This window comes from Macaca mulatta, chromosome 1, assembly GCF_049350105.2.
Source record: "Macaca mulatta isolate MMU2019108-1 chromosome 1, T2T-MMU8v2.0, whole genome shotgun sequence".
NCBI lineage: Eukaryota > Metazoa > Chordata > Mammalia > Primates > Cercopithecidae > Macaca > Macaca mulatta.
The window spans coordinates 122,672,978-122,680,918 of record NC_133406.1 but is presented as its reverse complement, the minus strand read 5'-3'; positions in this window follow the sequence as shown (position 1 = coordinate 122,680,918).

The window sequence follows — 7,941 nt, the reverse complement described above, 5'->3', positions numbered from 1 at the left end:
TTCTGGAAGATGAGAGTCTGGGGGCAGTATGGTCTCCTGGCTTGGTTGTCCTTGAGTTTTTCGTTCTGCTCTTGCCAGTGTGTAGAATTCATCATTCCCTGGCTTTTCTCAGGGCAGGAAAACAACACAGCCCTTCCAGCATCCTGCCCAGACAAGATGAATGCTCTCTGCTTCTCTTTGTCCAACCACTGAATGCAGGCATGAGATACCTGCTCATCCTTGAACGATCACAGGGCGAGGGGATGGAATTACACCGATGGGCTTAGGCCAGCGAGGACCCAGCCTTGAGGCTGGGTATGTCAATTCCACTCAAGCAGCCTGGCTCCCCAGTTAGGGAAGGCAAAATGGATGCTCGGCACCAGCCTTCCCTCTTAAGTAAGGAACACCAATTATTTTATACCCTACCTAGTATCCAGCCTTTCCCTAAGAGTGTCTAAAATTCATTTGTTACAATTCCCAATATGTACTAATAAAAATCAATTGCTATTATTTAACTCATCATTTCATAGACTGAAAAAACTAGAGCGTATTACAAGCATGTTTATAATTCTTGACAAATAATCAAAATTTTACTCTTCTACTGAAAACTGCAAAACCATAAACTTCAGTCTGCATCGCAAATGAGAGGATAAATATTACTGTTGTGTTTTTTTGTTTTTTGTTTTTAAATATATACTTTTGTGGTCTTTAAACAGGCAAAGGAGATACTCTCAATTCCCTTGGGAGATTTCCAACCCTGACCTGATGTGGACTTGGCCCAGAGGTCTTGGACAAGACTGGCAGGGCCATCCTGGCCACCAGCAAGCCCACGAGGCAGCCAGGGGAAGGGAAGCCCACAGTCCACTTGGAGTCACCCTCCCCAAAGCCAGGAAAAAAGGGCCTGATGACTTCTCCATGTTCCTGCAGACTCTGTAGTTTTCTAATGTAGAATCTGCTTTGTATTCATCTATGATTTAGGAAAGGGAACTAGTGATAATCAGTTTGATCCCATAATCTAATAGGATCCTCCTGCTCTGAACCCCCACAGGAAAAGAGTAGTGCAATGGTTCTCAAACATTTTGGTCTTCAGACCCCTTTTTACTCTTTTTTTTTTTTTAATTTTTATTTATTTATTTATTATTATACTTTAAGTTCTAGGGTACATGTGCACAACGTGCAGGTTTGTTACATATGTGCCATGTTGGTGTGCTGCACCCATTAACTCGTCATTTACATTAGGTATTCCTCCTAATGCTATCCCTCCCCTCTTCCCCCTCCCTCGACAGGCCCTGGTGTGTGATGTTCTTCTTCCTGTGTCCAGGTGATCTCATTGTTCAATTCCCACCTATGAGTGAGAACATGCGGTGTTTGGTTTTCTGTTCTTGCGATAGTTTGCTGAGAATGACGGTTTCCAGCTGCATCCATGTCCCTATAGGACATGAACTCATCCTTTTTTGTGGCTGCATAGTATTCCATGGTGTATATGTGCCACATTTTCTTAATCCAGTCTGTCACTGATGGACATTTGGGTTGGTTCCAAGTCCTTGCTATTGTGAATAGTGCTGCAATAAACATACGTGTGCATGTGTCTTTATAGCAGCATGATTTATAATCCTTTGGGTATATCCCCAGTAATGGGATGGCTGAGACCCCTTTGTACGCTTAACAATTACTGAGAATACAAAGAGTTTTTAAAATCTAAGTTTTTCCATTATTGTTTACTGTATTGGAAACTCATAAACACACTTAAGAAGTGCACTGAAACCGTCTCCATTTGGCTATCCACACCCTGTCTAGACAACGTTCTAACTCTGCTGGGTCTCCAGAGGCTGACTCCTGATTGGGTTGTCCCAGTGGGAGGCACACACAGGCAGAGGGCAAGAAGAGTTCAGGTGTTTCTCCTCTGGCTCCCTCCCTGCTGGGAGCAGATTAAGGGTGATCACAATCTTCAACCAAAGGCGGCAGCTCCTCGGAGCCGCAGTGAGTCTTCCCAGGTTCTGGTAACTTCTCCCCTCTCATCCCATTAGGCCTAAGTGGAAATGGTTCCCCACTGGTTGCCAATCCTATGGGGCCGCCCATGCCTTAAGTTTTCCCTTAACCTTGCCCTCACTAGCTCTCCTCAATCCCCGGTTCCAGTATTTGCCCTTCGTTTCCTCAGAGGCCCTGACTGAGACAGGAATAGAATGTGTGAGTCTGAGTGTGAGTGTGCACACACACTCACGTGTGGATGGATGAACACCAACACATTAATAGAACAGTTGCTGTGGGGTTAGTCATGATTTATCTCTTCCTTTTGCTTCTCTGAATTTTCTGATTTTTCTGTAATGTAATTTTACATATCATTTATGTAAAAATTTTTTAAGAAATAAAGTAAAAGTTTACAGATTTAAAAAATAGTTTCCATGAGGATCAGGCTCAGGGGAGACTAGAAGCCCTCAGATCCAATCCTTTGGGGACAGATCTGAGCCCAGATCTACTTTGGTGGAAAGAAACTAATGACACTAGACACTACCCCTGGCTCAGAGGCCATGAGGATTAGTGAGAGGAGCGTGTTGGCACCTCTGAATTCTTAATGTGATTAGAAAGGAAATAAGCAGCCCATTATCATTCCCTGACTTTGGGAAGGCCCTTTAACCTGGATTGCCCTGAATCTCACTGCAGCCTGACTGTGCTGTAACTACACCAGGTACAGAATAGATGCAAGAGGGAGAGTCTATCACCAGCAGGAGGGTGGCTTAGCCTGGCAGTGTCCAAGCTTTAGCATGCATAGAATCGTCTGAGAATGCAGATACGAGGGCTCTTCCACCATCGGTTCTGATTCAATAGGGCTGAGATGGGGCCCTGGAATCTGCATTTTAAAGCGACTGGTTCTCCTCCCTCCCCTCTCCTCCCACCACGCACATCATGAGGAATAGAGGTGCTTGGGCCACAGAGTTTGGGGTGCAAGTCCTGTATCTTTTGGCCCCTCATCGCTAAGACTCAGTGCGCACAGGGAGTGGAGAAGGGAGAGAGGAGGGGGAGCACCAGGCTGCTGAGAGGGGCAGGCAGAGCAGGCCTAAACCAACCTGGTCGTCACCCAGGAGGAAACCCACAAGCGGGACATTGAACCTCGCCTGGGTGATTAGTGCTCCGGAAACCACGGGGAACCACTGGAGGCTTTTACTGATGCCGTGTTCTTTTCCATTTCTTCTCTGATTACATTGATCCTGTACTTTTGCTGATGTTGTGACAGTCTAATTATAGACTTCTCGGCTGCTGAGCAAACAGTCGTCCCCTCTCGGTAAATCCGCCTGTTACACAAGCGCCAGCTCTGGGACACTGTCATTATGTGCAGCCAACCCCATGAAGCACCGTGGGCGGCACAGCCCCACACCCTTTAGTTCCTTGACGCTCACTGCTGGAGCTGAAGGCACTGCAGGCTAGTCAAGCTGGGTTTTTTTTTTTTTTTTTTTTTTTTTTAAACAGATGGGGAAACTGAAGCCCACAGCAGTGAAGTGAACCATATCACACAGAGCCAGGACCTGAGGGAGGGGTGGTTACCCAAGTCCTCTTTTTTTTTTTTTCCATCAGATATTCGCTGAGTGCCTATTCTAGGAATTCTGAAGAGGAAAAGTGTCACCTGGCCAAGAGCAGAAAGTATTGGCAGGGCAAGGTCAGCTGGATGGTGTCCCTCCTAGGAGCTTCCCAAGAGTCCATTTTTCTGACCCTCAGATGCAGAGGCTTCGGAATCCTGTCTGCATCTGTGTCCCACAGCTAGCTGGAATAAAGAATGCCAATTTGTTTAGGCAATGCTCACAAGAGATTGTGGCGGAAGGCTGGAAGGGAGATGTGCATATTCTGGCCATCCAGCATCTGAACCTCCTTCCTCTATTTAGAGAATCCTCTACCTTTAAGAGGCAAAGTCTACTTCCCAGAGTTAAAGCTCAAAATATCAGATGATCTGTTCACCAGCCTTCTTTGCAGCCAAGCCAGGGCTTGGCCATACCATCTGGGCTTTGCTGATTTGAGAGAATCCCACACACTCTGGGTTCGAATCAGAAACCAGTGATGGGAAGAAGCAGGGACACAGGTTCACAGAGACTCCCACTATCTACAGGTGACAGTGTGGTGGCAGAGACAATTACATCCAGTTTCCAGAGACAGGAGTGGCAAGGCTGCCTATGTCCTTCATGGTGTTTTCCTGGGCCAGTGCCACAGTATGAGTTTTCAACCTTGTTTCTGGTGGCAGAGTCAATTGGCCAAGTTCTCCAGCTATTCTGCTAATTCTGTGGGCTCACCAATATCTTGGAACTAAATTCCATTTTGCTTAAATCGGCCAGAGTCATTTTTGAGTGCTGACAACTAAGAATCAAGACTGATACGAAGACTGGAAGACCAGCGTATGAACACTGAGAATGACACATGTTAGGGGAGATTGCCATCCCTGGCAGTCGGCTGTACTCTTCCTCTGGCAAGCTATGTGGGAATGACCAGAATCTCTTCCCCAACAGGAATGGACTCCAGGGCTGGGAGCTTCAGGCATTCTGGCAGGATGGTGGGAAAGACATCCTGGGCCTAAATATAAGGCAGGTTCAGAGTGGACCCAGTGGCTGGTCATGAGATATAATGAAATAATCAATTCACAATTTGCATTTTTATGAAATCCCTTTTCCCAGAAGGGAGATTTGAAAAAATGTGAATCCTTAGATAAGAAATCTGGGGCCCTAGAAGTGATGGTAGCCACAGCAAGGGATTCAGAATCTCCCCTTTTCTGCTCTCATCCGACTTGCCTCCCAAGGTGTCCTGACAGTGAAATGAGAAAGGGGTACAAGGTTGGCAACCAGACACCACGAAGCAGGTAGGCTAACTGCTGTTATCATTTCCATTTTTGGATTAAGAAGCTCAGACTCAGAGATGTTAAGCGATTTGTCTAAGGTTTCACCTTGCCTGAAAAAAGGTTTGCCCGCTGTCTCATTCAAGTCTACATCCTTTCTCCAGGGACATACTGCTAGTGGGGTGGGCAGGAAAGGAGTCTAGAGACATCTAGATTGGAGGGATAAAGTCGGCACTGTTTATATTTGGCATCATCTTTTCCCTGGCACTGCCACCATCACTCCCATTCCCCTTCTGGATCCCTACCTTACCCCTTCATGCTGCTCTGGTGGCAGTGCCTCTGCTGCCATGCTCTGCTTCAGCCTGCTGCTACAGCCATGCCTGAAGATGCAGCCCCTTCCTCTCTTCCTGTCCCACCAAATATGACCAGCTCTAGGCTCCACTACTTCTGGAATCTGTCCAAATAAAACTTACACCATTTTATTCCAAACCCACTTGTCCTTCTGCAACACCCGAGAAAAATATCGGACTGCAGGAGCCAGAGAGGAGAGAGAGATTTACTGGTGAGAGTTGTAGGTGGGAACTGAAAAGCCAAGTCATGTCTTTGCCCCACCAGAAACTCACTAGGATGTACACAGTGCCACTGTGACGGTTTTAAAATATGTCCACAAATGCTTTGATGTTCCTTTGTTTCTTGATCTGTATGCTAGCAACACAGGTTCATTCCATTTGCGAAAATTCATTGAGCTGTGCTCTTATGAGCGGTGTACTTCTCTACACGTATGTTAAATGTGGATTAGAACTTCACGTAAGAATCATTTCAAGAAAGATAAAATATTTAGATGAGCGCATTTGAATAAACATTTGTAATGTTTTTATTACAAAAAAACTCAAGACTTAAGAAATAGCTCAAAGAAACTGATAGATCAGGAGATAACTAGACACTATACAAAAGGTCTTTCTTGACTTACAGTAGGACTATGATAGAATTTCTTTGCTTTTCTGAAGTATTTAAAATCAGAATCTATTGAGACAGAAAACTGTTTCAGGATCATCACTACAAGTGAGGTACGCTTGCATTTTAAAGACTGTTTTGTCCCTCGGTTTCCCTAGGTATAAATCAGTGAAGCCAGTGAATCACTCAGAATGCAAAAAAGGTCTTTAAACCATTCTGATTGGATGTGCTCAGCAGGGGCTGGAATTTGGCAAGAAGGAGGCACCAATAATCCAGGAAGAAGAGTTTCAATATGTGGTTCCATGTCCAATGGGCAGAACTTGGCCACTTTCTAAGACTCCTTCCAGCTCCAGGATGCCAGTTTTATGAGGCAGAAAGAACACAGTGTATTAAAAAAAACAAAACAAAACCCTGAAACAAAATTATAGAAAAGTCCATTAATGCATCAGGGATAAAAAGAGGCCCAAGGAAAAAAAAATACATATATACATATATATATATTTGAGAACTCATATATAATGAGTTTCTTTTCTGGCTCTTAGCTCTCACCTCTTACCTACCACAGAATAATTTTGTTCAGGAAGTTGAACAAAATTTCACCCAGGAAAAGGCAGAACTAAACCATGCTGGGTCAAACGTTAGGTTAAGAATTTTTGTCCTGTGTTCTACCTTGAGGCGAACTGTGTTAGGTTCCTAGTTTTGTCCTGAAAGAGTAGAAATGGTCCGAAGGCCAATGTAATAATTTGCATTAACTTTATTGTGGTTGGAAGTTCATGGAAGGATGGTTGAGTTACTTGCCCAAGGCCTTACAGATAGTGAAAGTTAAAACAATGAAGTTCTTAGAAGAAAACAAAGAAGATTATTTTTAGGGGCTTAGGATTATTTTAAACAGGACATACCAAACACTAATCATAAGAGATAAGATTAATATTTCAGATGTCTTTAAAATTAAGTGCTTCTGTTCATCAAAATATAACATTAAAATAACTAAAAGTCAACACCGATTGGGAAAAGATATTTGTTATACACCTATTGGGCAAAGGGCTCATATTCAGAATATGTAAAGAACTCATAGACATTAGGACAAATAACTCCCCACAAATGGGCAAAAGACTTGAACAGACACTTTATTAAAAGGGTATTGAAATGAACAATAAGCATCTGAAAAATTGCTCAACATCCTGGATCATCAAAAAAAAAAATGCAATTGTAAATCACAGTGAAATACACATCCTCCCCCAGTTTCTAAATTAAAAAGACTGAAAATACCAATACTGGCAAAGATGTGAAACAATGGAAATCTCATGTCACTGGTTGGAACATAAATTGTTATATTTGGCAGTGCATTTAAAGTTTAATATGTGAACACTCTATGAACCAGGAATCCAATCCTAGGTATATATATACCCAACATAAATGAATGCTATGTCCACCAAAAGACATGTGTAAGAATGCTTGCAGCAGCTTCATGAAAGGCAGAAACACGAAGCAACTCAAATGTCCACCAACAGTAGGATGAGTACACAAATCGTTGAATATTTATATAATGAAGTAATACACAGTAGTGAAAAAGAATGGACCATTGTTACACACAACAGTATGGATGAATCTCGTAGACACACTGTTGAGCAACAGAAGCCAGAGATAAAATTGTACGTGTTATGTATTTCATCCATATCAAGTTCAAATATTGGTAAAACTAATCTATGGTGACAGAGGTTAAAATAGTGGTAACCCTTGTGGGATACTGAATGGGAAGGGGCAGGAATGAGCTGGAAAGGTTCCACATCTTGATGTGGGTGGCAGTTACATGGGTGTATGCATATGTAAAAAATTATCATTCTGGACACTTTAGATTTGTGCACTTTACTGAATGTTATACCTAAAAAAAAAAAAAAAAAAAAAAAAGGAAAACAAAAAATTAGATCGTATGTCTTGATTTCGTGTCTAGCAATAGAATCACTGACTTTCCCTGTAAGCACTCATATTGATGTCCTATCCCATTAAGTTCCTGGATACTCACTCACCTCTCCCTCACTGGGAAAGACGTATTTGAGAACTCTTCAAAGTCTGACAGACAGGAGGACCACACTTATTTCAGGCAGGGATGGGAGAGGAGGGCGGAGGAGATGTAAATACTGTATCTGGGAAGGAATCTTTTTCCCCAGCACCTAGTAGAGGATCAATACAAGACA